We start from the raw sequence: 27,068 nt of genomic DNA, 5'->3' as shown, positions 1-27,068 counted from the left end.
TGGATTCAGATTTATTTCGTTACGTAGCATGCTTCATATGAATTCTAAATACTTCTAATTCAAGGTTCGCAAAGCTGAAAGATCTGGAAGTAGGGAACATACTAAAGTTGCAAACGGTTATAGGCCTGCTTGAGATACTATGATCAATAGGTACACTATAACCACTAAAACGAGCACAATAGTTCTTCAAGGACGCGGTGCGACTTTCCCTTAACAGAATAATAATAATAACAATTCAAGGTTCATTGAGAAACTTGTTTACTTATAAATATCGCAGCCAAGTATATACATATGAACAACTAAACTGCAAACCCAATTTCCTCCTTGAGTTCCTTCTACATTGATGGTGTCGTACGCGAATTTTACCTATTATTTGCGGATTAATTAATCATTGGAGGAGCATATTTACCGGTTTTCTTCTAGGAGAAAGATCAAAAGTGAAGAAAAATTAAAATAATATTCTTCACAGTGTTCGTTATTACAGAACCCTTTTCCGATGATTAAACCTGATCGATCATTTTTGTATTCTTTTTGTGTGTGTTGTACCACCAATAAAAATCCGTGTACTGTTGTGTGCTTGCTCTTTTTTTCAGAGACGGTGGCTCGTATTTGCACGAAATTTGGTGTGGAGGTGGCAACTAAGCACCTCACGTATGCACGGAGTGACATTTTTCTATGTTGAGTGTAAGGAAGGGGGGCATGAAAAGTGAACTTTTAGGTTACGGGCCCATTCTGAGAAATTACTAAACCTAAAAATCTGACAAAACACACATGTCATTTAATAAAAAACTCAAGTGTAACTAACGCATGGGCCCGCACCGGAACCTGAAAAATCAACACATTTGTGAATACGGATTTTATTTCAGCTTTCTTTTTTGTAACAGGAGTTACTTCAAAATCTCACCTTCTACTCGGAGTGCGTGATATTTATACTCATTTCATATCATCATGCAATTCCGGCTAAGTTACGAGAATGCAATTGATTACGTCGTTATCTTAAGAGTACATAATTTATGGTTATCGACTGGAAGTGAATCGGAATTTATATCATATCACGTGGATTGGCACCCACGATGGAGCATAAAACCTGGGAAAAGCCTTGTAGTGACCGCGGCTGCGCGACGGGAGCGGAATTTCATTCGGCTCTTTCTTAATCAATTTGCTTAAACAATGCATTTAATAGTGTGCAATTGCCTTAAAGTTCGCCGCAGATTGCACATTATTCAATGTATTCAAGCGAATTGATCTTGACAGGAGGGGAATGATTTGCCGCAACCGCAGGCGCATGCGCATGTTGCCGCAACATTGCCTAGCGAGTGAGAAAGGCTATGTAGCGGGAATAGAAGCGGTGCACGAACAAAGGCAGCGAGAATGTTGCTGGGAGAAGGTTTTTGGCGGGAAGGAAAAACGGGGAGTTTGGTTTGAGAGCTGGAGGACAGCGGTTCGGGGAGCTTCTTGGTGGAGGAAAGAAGGAGAAATAAAGGAAGAAGAGTGAGAAGTCTTCGAGAAGGAGAAATAAAGGAAGAAGAGTGAGAAGTCTTCGAGAAGGAGGAAAAACGTCATCAATCCGAAGGTGAAGGAATGGCAATTGATTCGCCATAAAGGTGCAAAGGCAACTGGATAACTTTTCACCCTAAAGCAAAAATTAAATAAGTAATAAAACATAACGGACTTAATGAAGAAATCGGTGAAGCGTTTCGCTAATAATGTGATCAGACGAACAATATAAATGCCTCTATTTAAGAAATCGGTGAAGTGTTTCGCTAATTGTGTGATCAGACGAACAATATAAATGCATTTATCTAAGAAATCTTTGAAAAAGTTGTACATATAATCGGAACTAAAAAGTGGGGCAGAAAAAGCTTTAACTAACATATTATCATTGAATACGTGATATAATTTGTTGTTTTTCTTTTAGAACCTGTTACACCAGCCGCCAACCGAGCTCGGCGTGACGACTAGAGTGAGTAATGTTTGAATTTCCTTTTTTTTTATTTTACTTTCTTTTTATTTTTATTTATTTTTCATTTGTTTTAGTATTTTCTTTTTTTTTATTTCTTTTGAATTTGAACCACTGTTTATTTTTATTTTCATTTGTGGTGTTTATAATAAATCTTACGGAATTGTATAAATAATGTTGGAATAATCGGAAGTAGTTTGAGGACTTCCTCCCCTTACTTCCTCCTTACTCCCGCGGAATTCTTACACAAGGGACATCCTCTAATAGAATAACTGGCCGGAGGATGTCGAGGAAGGGTGGGAACCTCACCGGCCGCGCCTCGTTCAAGATCTGAGGCGGAAGGGACGGCAATCGGGAAGGTGATCCGTCGTGGATTTTCCACTACTTGATCGCGGCACTCGGGTCCGGAGACAAACGGCTCCACGCGCGCGGTCGAGCCGTTTTTTTTTTTATTTTCCAATTTAGCTCGCGTTCTGGTTTTATTCGATAGACCGTCGCGAATTCCTACGTAAAATTCGATTTTAAAATCCGGTGCGGACCCACGCACCGGTAAAGACACGTTGTTTTAAGTAATGAAGCGTGAGGGATCAAAGCGCTCAAAGGACCCCCCCCACATTCCCGAGCCTGGCTAGCACAGAGGCGTGCAAGAACGTGTCGACCGAGCACTTTGATAGAGCTTCAATCTTTGTGGGCGGACCTTCACGGTCAAATTTTGCCAAATTGTTTAGCTTTTTGGGATAGCTCTGCCCTCTAGGTCGTTATCGGCCACTCAAGGGATCGACTTGATCTCCTATCTCCACTACTATCATTACAGCCTGTTGAACCGACACCAACAGCTCTACTACCAAACCCTATCTCCATTTCCACGTGGTGATCGCTGGGAAATCTTTCTTAACGAAAAGCTGCAGACGGAGAAGGATGAAGGCGAGTCTCCCGTGGCTAAAAACGGGACAAATTGTACCAACTGGTCCTCCAGTTTGGGGGTTGGGTAGAGCTGACAACCCTACAAGGAAAACCGAAGTTATGAAGCCACAACAGGAGCCTCGGACTGGATGGAAAGCACAACCACGAACCCGGCAACGACAAAGGAATAACGATTTGCGCATTTTCTCGTGGAACGTGCCCTCCCTGTACAGAGATGAAGCTCCCAAACAGCTAACCGATACCCTGTCCCAATATAGGGCTGAAGTAATAGCGTTACAAGATATGCGTTGGATAGGCACCGGTTTCTTGGGGAAGAGTCGCTACATCATATATTAAAGCGGCCATTCAGGAAACCAAGAGCTCGGAGTAGGTTTTTTAGTCAGCCAAAAAAAACTGCTCTTATCGGCATTGAAGACATAAGCGAACGGCTATGCACTCTGCGCTGGCGAGGCCCCTACAGAAGAGATTGTAGAGTCGGAAAAAGATACCTTCTACGAGGCAGTAGAACGAACTCTTGAAGCCTCTCCCAGATAGGATATCAAAATCATACTTAGGGATTTTAACAGCTAAGCAGGGACGGAGCCCGTATTCAGGCGATACGTTGACTCCCATAGCTCACATCAAAATACAAATGATAACAGACTGCGGATGTCCACTTAAGATTAATAGTGTCACATGATACAATACATACATACAATTAGTAGTGTCACATGAAATGGTTGTTGGAAGTGCCTGATTTGCACGGAAAGCGATCCACAAACAATCACGAGCCTCTCCAGATGCGATCACTTTCAACCAAATTGACCACGTGTTGATTGAACGCCGCCACCTCTCAGCCTTGATGAATGTGAGAACATATAGGGGGGCCAATATAGACTCGGATCACTATCTTGTTGGCATGGTAATCCGAGCTCGAATAACAACACCACCCAGAATCCCCTCTGATAATCAGGTGAGAGTAAACATTGAAATCATCCACAACACAACCCTCCGCAACACATATAAGGGGAAAATGGATGCCGCAATAATTGAAATCAATAGACATCCTGTAGATAAAGCATCAACAAATGATCTTCACAATAACCTGAAGAACGTTATCATAAATACGGCCACAAACATATTTGGCCATAGCCGCAAAAGAAGTCGAAACCGCTGGTCTGACGATGAATCTAAGCTAGCAACTAAACGGAAAAATGCCGCATACCGAGTAATGGTGCATTCTCAAGCGACGCGGGTACACGCGGAGACTTATCACGAACTCCGACGAGTGGAGAAGCGACTTCACAGACGTAAAAAGGAAGCCTGGCAGAACCAACAGGTCTGCAAACTACAAAAGTACAGGGAGCAACCGCACCAGGCGCGAAAGTTTTACCAACAAGTCAGCAGGATGAAGTCTTATACACATCGATGTTCATCCTACCGAGACAAAGAGGGAAATCTGCTTTCCGACAGAAAGGGCATATTGCGATGAGTTGAATACTTTGATGAACTACTGAACAACCAGAACATCGGCGAGTTGGAGGTCCCTTCATCTGAAGATGACGGACAAATACTGCCACCACCAAGTATGGCGGAAACAGTCCGTACAACCCATTGGCTTAAACATTATAAATCGCCAGGAGCCGATGGTATTACAGCCGAATTGGTTAAATATGGAGGCGAACAATTATACCAAGTCGTTCACCAACTTGTGCTCAACATGTGGGACACCGAATCAATGCCTGACGACTGGCAAAGAGGCATTACCTGTCTCATATATAAAAAGGGAGATATCACAGAGTGCAGAAATGATACAGGTATCACATACCATCTCTAAGATATTCCCCGCTATCTTGCTAGGCCGGATAGCTCCATACGCCCAGAACATCATTGGCCTATACTAAAGAGGCTTCACTCCAGGCAAATCAGCAACAGATCAGATTTTCTCTGCGGCAAGCGATAGAAAAGCTATTGGAATCAATTGCACCATCTCTTCATCGACTTTAAAGCCGCCTATGATAACATAACCAGGGTAAAACTGTACACAGCCATGAACGAATTCGGTATCCCACCAAAATTGATAAGACTGACTAGGCTGACCCTGACCAATGTGCGAGGCCAGATGAAAGCAGCAGGATCACTCTGATGATCCGTGATGCTGAGTCAAATGCCATGGGAGCGATCCTATTTAAGTCCACCCAACTACTGGCCTATGCTGACGATATTGACATCATGGGAAGAACGACCTGAGACGTACAAACTGGCTTCATCCAGATCGAGCAGACGGCGCGAGATATTGGGCTATACATCAATGAAAGCAAGACAAAATATATGGTGGGAACGTTAGCATTAAAAACCAAGCAGCCAACGACATCAAACCTTCTCCTGTCTAGGGTGGAAAATCACAACTGATAAAAGCTACGACGATGAAATCTGCGCGCAGTTGTAGGCAACCAACAAAGCCTATTTCAGCTTACAAAAACTGTTTCACTCGAAACGTCTCACCATAGGGTCAAAGCTTTTACTGTACAATACTATGACCTTGCCAGCCCCTATATATTCCTCGCAGACTTGGATTTTTAGGAGGAAAAAACTCTTGGCCGAGTTCGAGAGAAGAATCCTCTGAAGAATTTTTGGTCCCCTATATGAGGATGGACGATTCCGTAGTCTACATAACAACGAAATCTATGAGCGATATCATGACCGTCTGCTGGTGGATAAAATCCGGCTCAATAGGTTACGGTGGGCGGGTCACTTAATCCGTATGGATGAGGATGATCCCACCCGGAAAGTCTATAAGGGCAATATCTATGGTGGAAAATGAAGACGAGGCAGACCCTGGCTGAGATGGAGCAATGGCGTAGGTCAGGACGCCAGACAGCTTTTAGGGATATCGAATTGGTGGATCACGGCGCAAAACCGGGATGTCTGGAGTTCCTTGTTAAGGCAGGCCTAGACCGGATACTGGTTGTTGCGCCGTTGATGATAATGATAACTTTGTTAGTAATAGTGCGATTTATCCCAAACTTTGTAGGATAATGTTTTATAGTATATTATTGCGTTTCATGATTCTATTACTAAATTAGGGGGGGTTAACTGTAAATTACTAAAAACTGTCCTAATATGTTGTTATTAACTTTATTTGAAAAGGTACCGGTATGATATGGAGGCCATTTCGGCTTTTTGGCACCATACAGTCGCAGTTTTCTTCAAATTTTTCGATTGCGTAGTTTCTAAGAACGGGTCCGTCGAAAAAATTACCTCTTTCAGCCCTCGCCTCTCCCCTTTTAAAAATTTCGAGTAGTATTTGATTTGATTCTCCACATGACCATATTTGGTGAAAAATATTCCCCTTAAATTCCACACAGAACGATTTAACTTACTGCGTACGTGAGCATTCATAGCCCCCACATTTTCTACGAATTTTAGATCATTCGATAGAACCGTTGTTGAGGAAAGTGCGTGTGACAGACAGACAGTAAATCGATTTTAACAATATTTTGTTTTACGAACATCTGCAAAGGGCAAAGGACTGAGGAGAAGTAGCTTCCTCATGCATAGGACTTTAACATTTCACTCGAATGTCCATTATTCTCGTTAATCATGAAGTCAGCATTATGTTTACATGGCTTAAGATGCAGTAACTTTCCGCAAAATTGATAATTTTGAGCTGCTATAAATGTACTACTAATAGCCGGATTTCCACGAAACAGGGTAGTATTATGCCCGACACAGTCTGTACAGTATTTCCCACAACATTTCCTCTTTTCAAGAGTACCAACCTGACATAAAACAAGTCGGGAAACCGGAAGCTGGACGCTTCAGGTACGAAAGGTTTTGTGTATTTCTTAGTACGTAGTACGTAATATATCCATATATTATGTGAGAATATCCACTTTCGGGTGATATTGACTTTGATAGTCTTCAATTTTCAAAGAAGCAACAACTTCGACGTATTATAAATTTGTTAGTAATAGTGAGATTTCCATCAAACTTGGTACGATCATGCTCTATATTATAGCCTATATCACTGCAGAATTTCGTGCCGCTAGGATGAACTTAAGGGGGATTTCCAGCCAATTACAAAAAATTATAGTAATATACTTTTATTAACTTTCTTTGAACAGATATCGATATGAAAGGTATTTCGGAGCCAAGGCACCATATAGTGGCAGCCTCCTGATTTTTTTCAGATTTTTCGGTTTGGTAGTTTCTGAGAATGGCCCCCTTAAAGAAATGATCACTTTCAACCCCCCGCACTCCCCACGTTTCCAAGAAATGTCAAAACTAAGACCGGCTTCGAAAAGTACTAATCGAGACCTTTAATTTGATACCCCACATGACTATATTTTATGAAAAAAAATTTTACACCCCCCTTTTGCATGTATGGGGACCCCCCCTTAAATTCAACGTAAAAGGATGTAATTCACTGTGTGCGTGAGCGTTCACAGTTCCCACCTTTCTACCAAATGTGGTGTCAATCGCTATAACCGTCTCTGAGAAAAATGCGTGTGACGGACAGACAGACAGACAGACAGACAGACAGACAGACAGACGGACGGTAAACCGATTTTAATAAGGTTTTGTGTTTACACAAAACCTTAAAAAGCGACCAGAACCTATTATAATTTTATTAGTAACAGTAGGATTTCGAATAAACTTTCCAGACTACTGGATCATTTTAAGAATGAACTTGCGGGGGATTCGAAGGAAATTTTAAAAATAGATTAATATGTTATTGTTAATTTTATTTGGACAGCTATTGGTATGAGGAGTATTTCAGAGCCTAGATGCCATATAGAGCCATCATCATGCTTTCCTCTGATTTTTCTGGTGGGTATATTCTGAAAATGGAATCCACAAAACGGCCTATGAAACCCTCGGGTACAAGCCTCGTAAGCGGTTTATCAACCTAGATACTTGGCTTGGGAGTAATTATGGCCCGTGAGAAGTAACGCCTCTAGTATAACTCAGTTGGCAAATTTACGGGAATCCCAACCATGTACAATGGGTCTTCAATGAGATTATTGACCAGGGTAGATTATCACCAATTGCCAAGAAAGCACCATAGGTCCAATATGAACAAAATAACGTAGTCCAATAGTATGTTTGAATTAACATCCGACCCATTTGCTGGCTCATATTGTAAAGATTTTCGAAGGCATTGATGACAACCGTATTCACAGCATCGTCCAAATAACCAGCAATTAAACGGGGTTTTTCAACAACTGCGGAATTTCTAACGCAATACATGCGTTGCTCATGAGAGAGAGAGAGGTTAATATATATTTTATCGCGATCAGAAAAGTAAAAGAGTTGGGAACGTGGTAGGTGTATCAAAACTGCTTCGTGTCTTTGTCGGCGTTTATCAAGGAAGTGTCCTCTCACCACTCCTCTTTGTTCTTGTTACGGACACGGTCACACCACACATCCAACGTCCAGAGCCCTACACACTGTTTTAAATACATAATGTTTTCCTAGTGTCTCAGTAACTTGTTCAAAAGTGGAATGATCGCCCCATGCTATACGGCCCTCGACAAAACTGACTAAATAAAGAAGATTTTTTCGACCGCCCGTGTTCCTCTTCTCTTTTTTCAGCCTAAGTCCCGTTCACAAGCGTGGTCGGCTCGTCGTGATCGGTTTCGCCATTTGGCACTATCGATTGCCTGATCTGCGTGACCATACCATCGAAGACGCCTCTCTCGCGGTTTTTCACGATCGGTGCAACCCCATAACGATCGCGGATATCCTCATTTCGGATGTAATCAAAATGTTTCACGCCACTAGTCCAATGCAACATCTTCGTCTCCTTTACCGCAAGACGCCATTCATTGATTTTTGGTTTTCGGCCAACACTCAGAACCATAGAGAGCAACAGGACGGACGACATCGTAGTAAATTTTAGATTTCGGACATTCGTTGATACTTCGATCACAAGGAACAACGGTTGTCGAACGCCACTTCATCCAGGTTGCGTTAATGCAACCAGCATTTTCATTATCCAGTTCTCCATTAGCTCATAGCATTGACTAGAGAGATTTAAATCGGTCAGTTCTGGGTTGGTCACTGCCGGTAGCAGAACTGAGAAATTTAAATATCTCGAGTCAATGTTATCAACCACTGAAGAACTGCGTTATGCTCCTCACATAGGGAAACACAAAACCGTTTATACCTGAAGCGTCAAGCTTCCGGTTTTCCATTTTTTTTTTTTTTGTGGATGTAGGAGGAAATCTTATAAAGACACTGCAGCGCCAGTTTGCATGAGTGTGTGGGATTCTCACCCACTAAAACCACCTCCACTTTCTCTTTCTTTCTTCCCCACCGAACCACGGCAAAGCATTACTTCCCGGGGAGCACTGTGCTTTAAGCGCGCTCCGCTTTTCAAAGTTCCTCCTGCATGCTTTTGGTAAGGGAGTTCACCTTACACCAGGTTCCCTCCGATTCGGCATTATGCCGAGAATGTTCTGCGGGCTTATGTTGATTTTCAGAGAGTCTTTCAGACTCCTCCTTTCTGAGTAAAATCTTATACAGTGGAACATAAAATGCTCTGGGTCCTCAGGTGTGAAACCATACTCAGGACAAAAGGGGGAATCATCCAGCCGGAATTGGTGCAAATACTTCCCATAGCTTCCATGTCTCAACAGGAATTGGGTCAGATGGGAGTTAATCTTGCCATGTCGTCGCTGGATTCACTCCTCAATACGGGGAATCAAACGATGGGTCCAGCGACCCCTCTGCGTGTCATTCCACCATTGCTGTCACTTTTCTGGCGACTCTCGTTTTGCCGCGTTTTGGTGTGCTGTACCATTTTCACAAGCTAGCGCTTCCTCCCAAACTCGTGCCGCGTATAACAATGTGGAGCGAACGACTCCGACCACAAGTAATCTGCGACTGTACCTTGGATACGCCGGTGTTTGTCATTTTCTCACAGTCGTAGCGTAGTACCATAACTAGCAAATTCTTTGAATTTTACTATCCGCGCGCTTGGTGGAGCTTAGCAACTATGTATGCAGATGCCAGCTATTTTTGCCCTGACGAATTCAACTCTATCACTTCTTGAATGACTTGATTTCCACACGTCCAGGTTGCCGCCTTGCCAGTTACATCTATAGTTAGGCACCGGTCTTATTATTGCAGTAAGGCTCGCTGATTACGACAGTTTGGTTCCCTTCTCATAGGCGGTCTGCAAGAGAAGTTCTTTCGCTGCCTCGCAGTGGTTGAGGTTGATTTATATCAACCTCATTTCTTTACTGGATCTAAGGTTCTCCTAAACATTGGGCATCCGCTGCTGCCTGCAACATGCCGACAGTCAACGACCTTCACTCCGTTGCAAAGCAAACATTCAGGCTGAGCCTTCCAGTCCTTAAACATATGACCTTCTCCCCCATATTTTCTGCATTTTTTGACCCGTCACAGTCACCGGTGCATTTCGCCGCTATGTGGCGAAATTCCAGACATCTAAAGCAGCGCTTGAAGGACATTTGCGCCCTCAGCCGGAAAACGCCCAAACCTATTTTTACTTTATCAGTCGCTAGCAGTTTGAACACTGTTTTAGCTGGTAAGCTTATGATTGCCGTTTGCGTACCTCCGTATGCCTTCCTTAGTCCACTGACTGCGGAGTAATACAAATCAAACAGTCCCAACTGCTTTTCTAAGGCTTCGAGGATATCCCCCTTGGCCGTGATTTCACCAATGTCCTTACATTATAGAACAATCTCCTGCTTTCTGGCCCGTACTTGTGCCTCTCCCTCTAAGGTCTTCTCCACCTTGCCAGGAAATTCTCAACCGTTTTGTCCGGAGAATTCTTCCGCTTCAGCACCAAATTTCCTTTCTGGGAGCGTTTGATTTGGCTGAGGTTTTCTTCAAGGTCCATCAAATCAAGATTGGATCTGACCTTCCTGAGGATATCGGCATAAGCCATACCACCTTCTTTCAGGATGATAATCAATTCAACCATGGTTTTGATGGCCTGGTGCACATTGTGTTTGTTCTTTATAAAATTGGACAACTCTATTAGTTTTCCTCCGAGTAGGTGGATGGAGTGATTCGTCCGTATTCTGACACTGCTCCTTTGCTTAGCTTTCCCACTGGGCACTTTCGTATTTATTAGCTTCCCGGGAGCTTCCTTTATTTCCTTCCTTCATCAATATTGATTTCACTGGAGGCCGGAGGATCGTCGAGCTTCTCTGGATCAAATTCTGAGTCCTGCGACATATCTCTACCATGTGTTGTCATCCCAATAGGGCCTAATGAATTAACAGTTTTTGAGGCATTTTTCCGTGTTTCTTAGTGAGAAGATCATTTACATAAAAGTCCCTTGAGATGACTGCTAAAGCCTCTGCTAAATGATTGAACTGCTCCCGTATTGCCAGCTCCTGCAATGTCTTAGCTGCTTGATATGGAGTACAAGCCGTTCCATAAGTAACTGTTTTTTAGGCGATAGTGTTTGATCGGCCCTGGCGTCGCTGGTCTCCAGATTATTCTAAGGAAGTTTTGGTCTCTAGAATCAATTCAAATCTGCCTATACATCTTCTCGATGTTACCTGTCAGTACTACTTTGTGCAGCCGCCATCTTAGTACGATTTCAACGATGTTTCTTTGGATAATCGGTCCAACCATTAACAATTCATGTAACGAGTGTCCAGCTGATTATCAATGTGATGCGTCAAACACAACTCGTAGCTTCATGGTGGTATTACTTGCTTTAATGATTTCATGGTGGAACAGATAATATGATGGATGCGTATGTAGTTTGCATGCTGGTACTTCCTTCATATGTTCCAACTCCAAATACTTCGGTAAGAAAGCATTAAATATCTTTCGGTTTATTGCCATCTGAGAATCGCACCCTTTGATGATGATGTTAACATTTTAACTGGACAAATATCAGGATTGAATGGAAGACGGACAACATATCTGCCAGTGTCTGGTGACCATCGCATGGTGAACCTGTAACGATTTTCGCATTCTTCTTGCTCAGGTATTAGTTTTCGCTTCCCCTACTTCCCAAAACCTTTTCAAACTGTCGTCTAGTTCTTGAACGCCAACTAAGCTGTAGTGACTCTGATTAGGATTTCCAGTGTTTGCTGCCCCAGTAATCACCCATCCCAAACGTGTATTTTGAGCGAACATTGTATGCCCAGGAATTGTTGGAATGGCTGGAAGAACCAATTTCCCAAAACCGTCTGATCCTAGCAAGATGCTAAGTTTCCCAGGTTTGTGTTAACTGACGTCGGCATATCGAATTGCACTGGTTTATTCACCTCGCATTGCCGCAATCCTCCAGCAATTTTTCCTAATATTAGCAAATTGAATCTGAGAATATTGGAAGATAGTATTTCCAAACATTCTACATAGACTATATATCGTGTTGATGATCGGTGACTGCTTAAGCCGCTAATTGAAACGTGTGCATACTTGGGTTTTAACCCAATTTGAAGAACTGCTGATTCAGTTATGAATGATCTTTGTGAGCCTTGATCTATCAATGCCCTCAAAGGTATGAATATCCCAGAAGCGTTTCTTGCGGACATGAGGGCCCTGGCCAATAACATAATGACCGCTGAATTTTGTTCGGAGCTGAGCTTAATGATGTCACTGGTGTTCACGCTCTCTTCATTTAATTTCCGACATTGATGGCATGTAATGCCGAATTGTGCTTGCCATTGCAATTCTTGCAATGTTTAAGTGATGGACATCAAACCACTATGTGATTAGCGCTGAGACAATTAAAACACATGTTATGTTTTTTAAGGTTTTGTGTAAAACAAAACCCTAGCAAAATCGATTCAATGTCTGTCTGTCTGTCACACGCATTTTTCTCCGAAACGGCTAAACCGATCCGAACGAAATTTGCTGGACGGATGGGAACTATGAAATCCCACGCATACAGTGAGTGGCATAAATTTAGGTGGAGTTTAAAAGGGGGCTCCCCATACATGCAAAGCGGGGATTCAAACACTTTTTTCACTGGATATAGTCATGTAGGATATCAAATGAAAGGTCTTACTTTCCGGAATTGATATTAGTTTTGGTGTGGATTGCAAAGTACGTGAGTAAGGAGTCAAAATGTACGCACTTAAAGTGAGCCAGGACTTATTTCCGGAAACCACCCAACCCAAAAATCCGAAAAAAAATCAGCGTGGTGCGCTTAGATGAATTCTAAGCCTCAAAATATGTCCCCTTCCGATATCTGCTCAAGTGAACTTACTAATAGTATATTACTACTTTTTAGAAATTTACTAAAACCCCCCTAAATTCATCCTGGGACTTCCGAATTTTATACCAGCATAGACGACAATATTTCCTATTCCTCTGTGCTAAATTTCGTGGAAATCTGGCCACTAACGCCAAAGTTATAGCAGTTCAAACTTAGCAATTTCGCGCGAGTTTACTGCTTCCAAAGCCATACAGATGAGATTCTGACGTCATAGTTAACGGGAATAATTGACATTCGCATGAAATATTAAAATCGCATTTTGAAAAATCTACCTATCTGCAGCCCTTTTTAAGGTTTTGTGTAAAACATTTAGGTGAAATCTAATTTTTGAGTCATGTCCCATTCCGGTATCTGCTCAAATAAATTTGCTAGTAGTATATTATCAAAAGAAAATGAGGCAGACCCTTCCTAAGATGGAGCGATGGCGTAGGCCAAGACGCCAGACAGCTTTTAGGGATATTGAATTGGCGGACCGCGGCGCAAAACCGGGATGTCTGCAATTCCTTATTAAGGCAAGTCTAGACCGAATACCGGTTGTTGCGCCGTTGATGATGATGATGTTATCAACTATTAGAAATTGACTAAAAGCTAATACGTCCATCACAAAGAACACCAGTTGTGGAATGCAACTTGATCCAGGTTGCGTTAATGCTTCAAGTTCATTACGCAGTTCTCGATTAGCTATCAGCATTGACTCGAGATATTTAAATCCTTGAGTTCTGGCAATGGCAGTAACCTGCCCCTCGAGATATTTAAATCGCTCTGGCAATGGCGGTAACCTGCCCAGAACTGAGTGATTTAAATATCTTGGGTCAATGCTATCAGCCAATGGGGAGCTACGTTATGCTCCTCACATAGGGAAACACAAAACCTTTCATACCTGAAGCGTCAAGCTTCCGGTTTGCCGACTTGTTTATATTTGATGTTGGTTAAATTCTTGGCATTTGCTAATACAATAATATTAAACGCAGAGTCTGAAGCGTATAATGTTGGCTATTATCAATATAGGGCTTTCCATAAAATTGATGAATTTTTAGCTATGTGGCAGGGAGCTGTCGTGCACTCGTCGCTCCTCACATCTTTTTCTTTTTCTTCAGCTTTTGTCCCGTTCACAAGCGGGGTCGGCTCGTCATGATCGGTTTCGTCATTTTATTTTATGAAGGGCCTGATCAAGATATAATCGCGAGACCTTTGAATCCCCATCCAGTGTATCAAGCCACCATTGTTTTGGCTGGCTTTTTGGTTGCTTATCATTGACTTCGATGTTCTGACCAATACTGGTTAGTGAATTCTCGTTAGCGTGAATTATGTGATCACACCATCGAAAACGCCTTTCTCGCAGTTTTTCCACGATCGGTGCAAACCCATATCGATCGCGGATATTCTCATTTTCGACGTGATCAAAATGTCTCACGCCACCAGTGCAATGCAGCATCTTCGTCTCCATTACCGCAAGACGCCGTTCATTGTCTTTTATAGGCGGCCAACACTCAGAACTATAGAGAGCGGTAGACAGACGACATTGCAGTAAATTTTAGATTTAAATATTTAATTTATTTAAATCGCTCAGTTCTGACAATGGCAGTAACCTGCCCAGAACTGAGTGATTTAAATATCTCGGGTCAATGGTATAGGCCAATGGAGAACTACCTTATGCTCCTCACATAGGGAAACACAAAGCTTTTTATACCTGAAGCGTCAAGCTTCCGGTTTCCCGACTTGTTTATTACTTCTCTTCGATTCGATGGCTTCAAGTTCTTAAATTGCACACATTTAAAGATTTATCATTGCATTGGATGGGTTGTCTTGCTGCCTACGAGAGCAAGTTTCATTAAAGAGGTGCCTCAAGTGCCTCATATTTGGACACTTCGCGAAAGCAAGCACCACCAAATTAACCTCAATCATTGCAGAGCCGCTCAGGACTTAGGTGCTTGAGCAGACCAGATGAATCTGAGATGAAAATTGACATAATATATGAACCCTACAGAAATCGAGATGTTTATGGGTCACTGACTCGACTGATGGAGCGATGATACGGGCGTATATTTGCCATGCAACACAATGCTCCATGAGTTAATTGTTCTCGATTCAAGGGAACACAGTCGAAAGGTGATTCATGATAACTTCAACGGTTGGGCCAACGTGTGTGTAAGCAGGGAGAGTAGCGCCTATTAAAGACATTTGGCCAGTTGGATTGAGTTCCGGATAATGAAGGTGATGCAAACACCTAAACCTGATCTTTGTCAGCCCTGTAGTAGTGCTTGGTATGTCCTGGGACGTTAGCGAGGACTACACTAACAGCGATCACCAGGCAATCATCTTTGAACTGAGGATAGAAGCACAGGTCCGGGAAACAGGATACGTAAAACCAAGAAGGACATCAGGCGGGTCTGCGAATGCACTGGATTAGGGAAGCTTCTTGGAAGTATGGCCAACCTACTAAAGCAAGCGGTCCCACGGAGAGAGCTCTCCATGCTACACAAGGCACCCCCCGGGCATATGAAACGTGCATGTCGAGGAGGTGCTCATTCTCTGGTAGAAGACCCAACTACTGATAGAATAGTGAACTATCTAGCCTTCATTCCAATGCCTGACGACTGGCAAAGAGGCATTATCTGTCCCATACGTAAAATGATAAGATATTCTCCGCTATCTTCCTAGGCCGGATAGCACCATACGCCCAGAACATCATTGGTCCATACCAAAGAGGCTTCACCCCAGACAAATCAGCAACAGATCAGATTTTCTCTCTGCGGCAAGCGATTGAAAAACTGTTGGAATATAGACATCAGTTGCACCATTTCTTCATCGACTTTAAAGCCGCCTATGATAGCATAGCCAGGGTAAAATTGTACACAGCCAAGAGAGAATTCGGTATCCCGAAGAAATTAATAAGACTGACTATGCTGACCTTGACCAATGTCAGATAAAAGAGGCCAGAGAAAAGTAGCAGGATCACTCTCATCAACAACGGTCTACGACAAGGGGATGCCCTTTCATGCGTCCTCTTCAACCTGGCCCTCGAGAAAGTGATCCGTGATGCTGACGTGAATGTCACGGGTGCGATCCTATTTAAGTCGACCCAACTACTGGCCTATGATGACGAAATCGACATCTTGGCAAGAACGACCTGCCTTTTTCCAGATCGAGCAGGCGGCGCGAGATCTTGGACTGCACATCAATGAAGGCAAGACAAAATATATGGTGGTAACGTTAAACCAACCAACCAGCAACATCAAATCGAACTGGTCAAACGGGGAGAGTAAAGATAGGAAAGTACAACTTTGAGACCGTTGAAATTTCTCCTATCTAGGGTCGAAAATCACAGCCGATCACAGCTACGATGATGAAATCCGCGCACGGTCGCTGGCCGCCAACAGAGCCTATTTCAGCTTACAAAAACTGTTCCGCTCGAAACGTCTCACCATAGGGTCAAAGCTCTTACTGTACAAGACAATGATCTTGCCAGTCCTCATGTATTCCTCGGAAATTTGGGTTCTTAGTAAGAAAAGTTCGAGAGAAGAATCCTCCGAAGAATTTTTGGTCCCCTACATGAGGATGGACGATTCGGAAGCCTACATAATGACGAAATCTATGGGCAATACCGTGACCATCAAGTTGTGGATAAAATCCGGCTCAATAGGTTACGGTGGGCGGGTCACTTAATCCGTATGGTTGAGGATGATCCAGCCCGGAAAGTCTATACGGGAAATTTCTATGGTAGGAAAAGAAGACGAAACAGACCCTGCCTGAGATGGACGCCAGGCAACCATTAGGGATATCGAATTGGTGGACCTCGACGTAAAACGGGGATACCTGCAGTTGTTTGTTAAGACAGACCTAGATCGGATACCAGTTGTTGCGCCGTTGATGATGATGATGCCATCCACCGGGCAAGAGGGAATGTTTTAAGGAGCTCTTGTCAGAAGCAGTAACTATAATAAAGCTTATATTCGCCATTTTCAATTGTCGGTAATAGTTTGGAAGCACGGAGCAATGGGTACTCATAGAATACTGTAAACTCAATACGGTCTCAAAGGTGTCAACAGTAAGACCAACCTAAGCCTTTCGAAATTCAGAGGACAGTATACTCACGCGACGGCCACATATGCGTGATCAGTTGTGAACGTGGAAAAGCGATTTACGTAAGCAAACCAAGATTAATTATGTCTGATGTTCTAATAGTATGGAAGATCCAATTTGGGATATGATGGTACAGCTAAAATGAATGATTCATGATTTACTAAAATTAGACTCACTTTTATGCTCGATATCGATGCATAAATTGATGACTAGTTGCGTACACTTTATCAGTTTTATATCTCACTGATATGTGGTTATCATTCCATTCATTCAGCGAATTGATATATATACAGTACATCTACTTATTGAAGCTTCAAACAGTCTTTCGTGTTAACGCTTTATCTTCGAACCAAAGTTCACAGTTCAATAATTGAAATAGTGCTTAGTGCTTAGTGATCACGGTGTCATATTAAGAAAAAGGTCAGACAATTTATTATTCAATTTTCTACTTCAATTTATTACAATATCTTGAAGAATCTGGAACGGCTATTAAAGTCAAATTGAAATGGGAATTATACTGAAGAATCTTTCTCTCTAATTTACTCTTCCTTGCTTACTTGTTTACATTAATAAAGACACTGACGAAAATATAGGATAGGAAAAATAGGAAGTGAGTCGTAACGTGCTTCTCAGAGTATACTTTAATGCTATTGAATTTCCCTGAAGCAATTAGGTGTGATGCATGCAATTGTGGCGCGGCAGGATTCGCAGCATTCGAAATTTATTTCGAATGTTGCGAATGCGAACAAATAGATGGCGCGGAACTATCCACTTTGCTGAGCTCACTACGGGAGTGGAGGACTGGCGAGAAAAGTGTGCCATGAGTGAGGGGCAGAAAAGAAACACATGAAGCGAGATAATTCTCTTCTGCCTCTAACGAGCAAATTATTTAATAAAGTTTAATTGTTAAATCTATCGAGTATTGATTGTAAAAACCCAGTCTATGTTCCGGTGTACCTAAAAAGTGTGGTTTGCAAAGAATTGGACTATTAAAGTTAAATTGGTGACCCCGAAGAGCACAAAGCCCTAGTACTATCAGTATCCAAAGTGAAGAAAGAGAGGTTGGACCATCACCTGTAAACATAACTATTGAACAACCTGTGCAGCCGATACCTCAGATGACTCGTTCTGTTCCTCTGATCTCGAGCGCGTTTTATCAAGTTAACCAAACATCAGCACCGCAGCCCCAGACGCCAGCACCGCAGCGCCAGACGTCAGCATCACTGCCGCAGCCACCATCGTTGCCGCCGCAGCCGCAGCCATCACCATCTCAAACGTAGCTGACACCAGCATTATTGCCGCATCAGAAATTCAACGAGCGCGACCACCTTTCAACATTGGCAGCAGCAACTTAGAAAACGAACGATTATTTGGCAACCAATTGACTTCATCACAACAACCACACCTTTTACTATAAAAACCACGTAGAAGTTTTCTACACTATTTATTCCGCATTTGTATATTTAATATATATTATTATATTATATTCATAGTTCAGATAATAATAATTAAAAATCGCTGCAAGAGACGGCGTTGAAGTGTTTCTCATCGCGGGTTCTCCGTTTTCTTGGCGGGTTTCTGGGTGGTGATTTCGGTCTGCGCTGGAGAGCGTCCGCTTCGGTCGTCATTTCTGTGTTCGTGCGTGCATTTGTGGGTGCGGCCTCCCGTATCGGAGCAAAATTCACCGCGTTTCATTATAAACTCACCACGTGTTCATTGCAAACTCGTACTTTTCGTTACTCAAGATGTCGTTCGACAGCAAAGACGCGGCAGGCCCATCGGACCCGCAAGTGACCGCCCTCGCCGTACGCGTTCCTCCATTTTGGCGGCGCAACCCCGAGTTGTGGTTCGTGCATTTGGAAGCGCAATTCCAAATGTCCGGCATCACATCGGACGCAACCCGCTTCAACTACGCGGTGGTCGGCCTGGACGAGGAGTCTATTCTTCTGGTGTCCGACGTAGTGAAGTCGGCATCGTACACACAGCTCAAGAGCGAGTTGATCAGGCGCCTGTCGGCAAGCGAGTCGGCAAAATTAGACCACTTGCTGGCGGGTTTAACGTTGGGTGATCGAACTCCCAGCCAATTGCTTCGCGAAATGAGGCAATTGGGTGGGAGCAAGATTGGCGATGACCTGATCAAGTCGCTCTGGCTGCGACGGCTCCCGGAGGGCACCCAGGCGATCCTCGCTTGCGTCTCCGGTTCCTTGGAGGAACTGGCAGCGACGACCGACCAGGTGCAGGAGGTGTACGTACGCCCAACCTTGGCGGCCGTTCAACCACCGTCGGATGAGGTGGGTGACTTGAGGCGCGAGATAGCCGCTTTAACAACCAGTGTGGCCGAGATGCGGGCGACGTTGGACGCTCAGCGTTCGGGCGCCAGATCGCGAGCACGCTCACGGTCTGCCACCCGAAAAGGGCGATCAGGTAGCAGGTGTCAGGACAGTCCGCGGACCGAGGGATTTGCTGGTACCACCGCAGATTCGGGGTTAAAGCGACAAGATGTACGCTACCGTGTAGATTCGCGCCTACCGCAAAAAACTAGGTCCGCGGGGGGTCTTGGCGACGGCCACCCAGAACGCAGCGCCACGTCGCCTAACTATTTTCGACCCCCTCAGCAGGCGCAGCTACCTCATCGATACTGGTGCGGAGGTTTCGGTTCTTCCCGTACCTCGGCAACATCAACTTTTCCCACAACCGCTCAAACTTGCGGCAGCAAATTCCTCCCGCATAAACACATACGGGTATAGGCAAGTGGACGTGAGTCTTGGCTTGCGTAGGACATTTTCGTGGCGTTTCATCCTGGCGGATGCCAGCTTCCCTATATTAGGCGCAGACTTCTTGTGTCACTATGGATTGCTGGTGGACTTGCAAAATAAGTCCCTTATAGACCCCACGACCAACCTTAATTCGTCGGGACAAATGGTATCTCACCCAGGCAGTAATCTTTCCGTCCTTTTAGAAGACATTACCGACTCTCGTGTTCGCGTCTCGTTATTCTGCTTTTTCTTCAGCTTTTGTCCCGTTCACAAGCGGGGTCGGCTCGTCGTAATCGGTTTCTCCATTTGGCTATATCGAATGTCTGATCTGGGTGCAATCTCGAAGCTTTTAAATCCCCCCCCCCATCCACCGTATCAAGCCACCGTTGTTTAGGCCTGCCTTTTGGTCGTTTTCCATCGACTTCGGTGTTTATACCAACCTTGGCAAGTGAATTCTCGTTAGAACGAATTGCGTGGCCATACCATCGAAAACGCCTTTCTTGCAACTTTTCCACGATCGGTGCAACCCCATAACGATTACGGATATCCTCATTTTGGATGTGATCAGAACGTGTGACGCCACTAGTCCAACGTAACATCTTCGTCTCCATTACCGCAAGACGCCATTCATTGTCTTTTATAGTCGGCCAACACTCAGAACCATAGAAAGATGTACGGCATTGCGGTCAACTTTAGATTCGAGATGTTCGTTGATACGTCGATCACAAAGGACACCAGTTGTGGAACGCCACTTCATCCGGGTTGCGCTAATGCGTGAAGCAATTTCATAACGCAGTTCTCCATTGGCTGATAACGTTGACCCGAGGTATTTAAATCGCTCAGTTTTGGGCAGATCACTGCCGCTGACATTAATTGTGTTTCATGGGGATCGGTCGTCAAAAAATCAGTTTTGTCCAGATTCAATCCGAGACCGTATTGCATGAAGCGATTATTCCATTTTTGTTTTAGTTAATTGCCGACTGTTATTTCGCTGTTTTGTGTCACGCCTTCACTTCAAAATACCAAAGCGTAAGGCAGTGGTGTTATTACTTAAAGATTAAGTAAATATTATTCATTAACAAGTCAGGAAACCGGAAGCTTAACGCTTCAAGTATGGACGGTTTTGTGTGTTTCTTATGTAAGTGTATTTGAATGTGCATTTGCCCTATCAGTTCGTAACAGTTAGCACTGACGAAGGGAACAAGTGGTTCCCGAAATATCAGTATTTGCAAGAATAAATATTCACACCAATGAAAAAGAAACAACAAGTTTTTATTATTTCATACGTAATATATGCATGTGTTATATGAGAATATCCACATTCAAGTGCTATTGAAATTCAAAGTCTTGAATTTGCCAAGAAGTGACAACGCTGACCTATTGTTACTTTGCTAGTGATAGTGCGATTTCCACCAAACGTGGTGCTAGAATGAACTTAAGGCGGAGGGGGGGGGGGATATCTAGGGTATTTCGGATCCTAAGCACCATTAAGCGGCCGCCTCTTGATTTTATTCATATATTACTGTTGGGTAGTTTCTGAGAATGGGTCCCCTAAAAAGTAGTCAATTTCGACCTACCGCACCTTTCCAACAAATGTCCAAACTAAGACCGGCTTCGGAAAGTAATAACGGAGACCTTTCATTTGATAGTCCACTTGATTATATTTGATGAAAAAAATGTACACCCCCTTTTCCATATATGGAGATCTTCCCTTAAATTCGAGGTAGAATTATGTCATCCACTGTAAGCGTGAGCGTTCACAGCTCCTACCAAATTTGGTGTGAATCGCTACATCCGTCTCCAAGAAAGATGCGTGTGACGGACAGTCATATAGACGGACAGACAGACATATAGCTTCCAACCAAATCCAACCAAATATTTTACTCCAGCAAAACCATTTCTTCAGTTTTCAAAAGCAACGTCCTGAACAAAAAAGAACTTGATGTTTCTGCTGATGTGTCTGGGCCTACCACACCGCCGGAGAAAACCACAGCTTTAGCTCCAACCATTATCCAAACGTAATTAATATATGTTTTGAACTAAAATTTCATTACCCGACAACGAAAACACAAACTATTGTAACACAAATAATAACGCCATTGACTGAATATTAGTTTATACAAGTGGGGAAGCCATTTGAGTGTGCATTTCTCCCATTAGTATGTAGCACGTAATATATGCATATATTTGGTCGTTTACCATCGACTTCGATGTTCAGACCAACCTTAATGAGAATTCACTTGCCAAGATTGGTCTGAACATCGAAGTCGATGGTAAGTGAACAAAACGCAGCCCTAAACAACGGTGACTTGATACTCTGGATGGGGATTTAAAAGCCTCGAGATTGCACCCAAATCAGGCATTCGATAGAACCAAATGGCGAAACCGATCATGATGACTCGACCCAAAGTCTTGAATTTGCAAAAAAGTGATTCATTTGGCTTTCGTGATACTAGAATGAACCCAAGGGCGTTTTCCAGCCAATTACTAACAAGTCGGAATACCGGAAGCTCGCACTTCGGGTATAAAGGTTTTGTGTTCATCTTATCTAAGAAATTTCAACGCACATTTTTCTATCCGTATATAGCTACAAATCGATCATACTCCTTGATATTTCTCCAAACTACGAGACATACGTACATATTACAGCCGTAGATATTACGCGCACCCTAAACAAACAAACTGCTTATTTCCGAATACTGTACACATATATGCACATATATGAATTGATGGTACCCATATTTCCGATTTACTTCTTGTATCTATCTGAATTAGCCACTACCCGCAAAGTCCATTAGCACGCATATAATATATACCTACATACCCACATGTCTGGTTGGAATATTTGATATTCACATACAAATGAACAAAAAACTAAAACAAAATAATCCTTTTCCACCCAATTCATAGGAACTTACTTTGTTGTGGTATTGACGAATTGATATGTGATGATGACGTCATGCAGGTTGTAGAGTCCACGAAATTCCCAAAAAATTCTAAAGTTTTACCCCCTATAACTTTGTTAATAATAGTTTGATTTTCTTCAAACTTCACCAAATTATGCATTATGTTCTTCTTTATACGCATGTCAAATTTTGTACTTCTGGGATGAACATAAGGGGGGTGCCGGGTAAATTTCTAAAATGTGGAAATATACTATTATTAACTTTATTTGTGCAGATATCGGAACCGGATATATTTTGAGGCCTAGATTTCGTAGAGATGCACTACTGTGATTTTTTTCAGATTTTTCGGCTGGATAGGTTCTGAGAACGAGACCTGTTACACTTTTTGATGGTCATATTTTGAGCCCTCACTCCCCTATGTTTCACCTAATTTCAAATATTGAACCAGTTTCGAAAAGTACTAATTGAGACCTTTAATTTGATACCCCACATGGCTACATTCTGTAAAAAAAAATTTTGCAGCCTGCTTTCACATGTATGGGGAGCCCCCCCTTAAACTTAACACAAAATGGCGCCAGTTGCTGCATGTAAAGGGAACGGCAGATCACATACTCTTACCAATTTTCGTGACAATCGGTCCAGCCGTTTCCGAATAAATCGGCTGTGACAGACAGACAGACAGACAGACAGACAGACAGACAGACAGACAGACAGACAGACAGACAGACAGACGGACAGACAGACATCGAATCGATTCTAATAAGGTTTTGTTTCACACAAAACCTTAAAAATTGCAATTACATACTATCATTAATTTTATTTGAACAAAAATCGCTAGCACCATATAGTGGCATCCTCCTGATTTTTTTCAGATTTTTCGGTTGGCTAGTTTCTGAGAATGCGTCCGTTAAAGAAATGATTTCTTTCAACCCCCGCACCCACCTTTCCAACAAATCGATAAACTAGCAACAACTTCGAAAAGTACTAACGGAGACCTTTCATTTTATACCCCACATGACCATATTTGATGAAACAAAATGTCCACCCCCCTCCCCTTTTGCATGCATGGACCCCCCCCCCCCACCTTAAATTCGAGCTTATCAAGGATAAGCACAACGTGCACCAAGTCATAAAGAATATGGTGAGGGCTGTTAGGGCCCTTTATAATAGATCAAAGATGGACGAAAAGAATACTAAAAATACGCCGATTCCTGCTGTCCCAACAGTGTCACAGGCCACCCAAGTGACACCCAACCGTACTACCATCGAATCATGCGAAATAAACGAGTGCGTGAAAAAGAGGGGGATCCTCCAAATAATCAGCAGGCGCCTAAGAGAAAAAAAGGCGGGCAGAAAATACTGAAGATCAGCACAAATAGCTCAGATGGAGGAAACTATACAGCGAATGTAGAAAAGTCGACCAGCAATTGCAAATCTCAAGACGAACGAAAACGTTGGATGGACTAAAGTTACCAAAAAAAAGTCAAAGGAAAATCAAAAGTACGAACTCGTCCAGATGCGATTATTATCTCCAGTAAGCGCAATCTGTCCTACGCGGAGATTCTCAGAAAGATTAAAGCTGATCCCGGCCTAAAAGATCTAAACGGAAATGTGAACAGAATCTCATGAAAAGTTGTAGTGTAAGCAAAACTGATGACCTTCGCAATCAAGTCAAAAACTCACTTGGGGATAATGCCACAGTACGTACCCAAAAGTATGAGATCTATATACAATATAAGGATAAGGATGAAGTGACATCGAAAGCAGAAATTTGTACTACTCTGAAGGAGCAATTCAAGTTGGAGAACTTATCGAGGAGTCTGTTGTGGGTTAACGAAAAGCGAATGGTGGTCAAAGGGTAGTATAGGTCCCAGGGCGGAACGTGGCTTGGTACCCATGATGGAGCATAAAACCTGGGAATTGCCTGCTGAACCAACACCAACAACTCTACTACCAAACCCTATCTCCACCTCCACGTAGTGACCGCTGGGAGCTCTTTCTTCTTCTTCTTTTAACGAAAAGCTGCAGACAGAGAAGGATGAAGGCGAGTCTCCCGCGCCTGAAAACGGGACAAATTGTACCAACTAGTCTTCCAGGTTGGGAGTTGGGTAGGGCTGACAACCCTACACGAAAAACAATTTGTTACGAAGCCACAACAGGAGCCTTGGACTGGACGGATTTTAAAACGACAAACCCGGCAACGACAACGGAATAACGATTTGCGCATTTTCTCATGTAATGTGCGCTCCCTGTACAGAGATGAAGCTGATAAACAGCTAGCCGATACTCTGTCTCAATATAGGGCTGATGTAACAACGTTACAGGAGATGCGTTGGACAGGGACCGGTTTCCTGGAGAAGAGCCGCTACACCATATATAATAGTGGCCATCCAGTAAATCATATGCTCGGAGTAGGTTTCTTAGTCAAGCAAAAAATGAAACCTGCTATTATCGGCTTTGAAAACATAAGCGAACGACTATGCACTCTGCGCATGCGAGGCAAGTTTAGAAATACAAGCTACCTTAACGTTCACGCCCCTACAGAGGAGACTGCAGAGTCGGAGAAGGATACCATGTACGAGGCAGTAGAACGAACTCTCGAAGACTGTCCCAAGCATGATATCAAAATCATACTTGAAGATGTTAACAGCCAAGTAGGGAAGGAGCCCGTATTCAGCCGATACGTTGACTCCCACAGCTTACACGAAAATACAAATGATAACGGACTGCGGATTATTCAATTAGCAGGGTCACACGAAATGGTTGTTGGAAGTACCTGGTTTGTGCGGAAAGCGGTCCACAAATATACGTGGACCTCTCCAGACGGGACCACTTACAACCAAATTGATCACGTGTTGATCGAACGCCGCCACCTCTCAGCCTTGATGAATGTAAGAACATATAGGGGACCAATATAGACTCGGATCACTATCTCGTTGGCATGGTGCTCCGAGCTCAAATAACAATACCACCTAGAATCCCCTCTGACAATCAGGTGAGAGTTAACACTGAAGCCATCAACAACACAACCCTTCGCGACACCTATAAGAAGGAAATGTATGCCGCAATAACCGCAGTCAACAGAGGAACTGAAGATAGAGTATCTACAAATGATCTTCACAACCACCTGAAGAACGTTATCATGGATACGGCCACAAACATACTTGGCCCCAGCCGCAAAAGGTGTCGGAAGGGCTGGTTTGACGATGAATGTAAGCTAGCAACGGAACGGAAGAATGCCGCATACCGAGTAATGTTGCATTCTCAAAGAATGCGGGCACGCGCAGGAATTTATCACGAACTCCGTCGAGCGGAGTAACGACTTCATAGACGGAAAAAGGAAGCCTGGGAGAACCAACAAGTCTGTGAACTCGAAAAGTACAGGGAGCAACCGCACCAGGCGCGGAAGTTTTACCAACAAGTCAGCAGGATGAAGCCTTATACACCTCGATGCTCATCCTGTCGAGACAAAAAGGGAAATCTGATTTCCGACAGAATGGGAATATTAGAGCGATGGGTTGAGCCTTTTAATGAGCTACTGAACAACCAAAACATCGGCGAGTTGGAGGTCCCGCCAACTGAAGACGACGAACAAATACTGCCACCACCAAGTTTAGGAGTAACAGTCCGTGCAATTCATCGGCTAAAAGATCATAAGTCGCCAGGAGCCGATGGAATTACAGCCGAATTGGTTAAATATGGAGGCAACCAGTTACACCAAGTGGTACATCAACTTGTGCTCAAGGTATGGGACAGCGAATCAATGCCTGACGATTGGCAACGCCCAGAACATCATTGGCCCATACCCAAGAGGCTTCACTCCAGGCAAATCAGCAACAGATCAGATTTTCTCTCTGCGGCAAGCGATGCAAAAACTGTTGGAATATGGACAACAGTTGCACCATCTATTCATCGACTTTAAAGCCGCCTATGATAGCCAGGGTAAAACTGTACACGGCCATGAGAGAATTCGGTATCCCGATGAAATTAATAAGACTGACTAGGCTGACCCTGACTAATGTGCGAGGCCAGATAAAAGCAGCAGGATCACTCTGAAGACCATTCGACATCAGCAACGGTCTACGACAAGGGGATGCCCTATCATTCGCCCTCTTTAACCTGGCCTTCGAGAAAGTGATCCGTGATGCTGATGTAAACTGCCTTCATCAAGATCGAGTAGGCGGCAATTGGCGCCAGATCTTGGGCTGCACATCAATGAAGGCAAGACAAAATATATGGTG

General features: G+C 43.4%; 1 protein-coding gene across 3 annotated transcripts in view; it reads left to right on the top strand.

Annotated features, from left to right (window-relative positions):
• LOC119656823 overlaps window positions 1-27,068 on the top strand; it is a 46,483-nt gene that overhangs the window by 317 nt on the left and 19,098 nt on the right. The window contains exon 2 of one of the 3 annotated variants that reach the window (XM_038063464.1): window positions 1,919-1,963. The gene's annotated coding sequence lies outside the window, so the exon portion shown is untranslated. Of the gene's footprint in view, window positions 1-1,918; window positions 1,964-17,448; window positions 17,586-27,068 lie in introns of those variants that run through there. The other 2 variants (XM_038063463.1, XM_038063462.1) reach the window with 2 other exon arrangements.

Source organism: Hermetia illucens, chromosome 5 (assembly GCF_905115235.1).
Source record: "Hermetia illucens chromosome 5, iHerIll2.2.curated.20191125, whole genome shotgun sequence".
NCBI lineage: Eukaryota > Metazoa > Arthropoda > Insecta > Diptera > Stratiomyidae > Hermetia > Hermetia illucens.
This window is presented reverse-complemented; position numbering and strand designations above follow the sequence as displayed.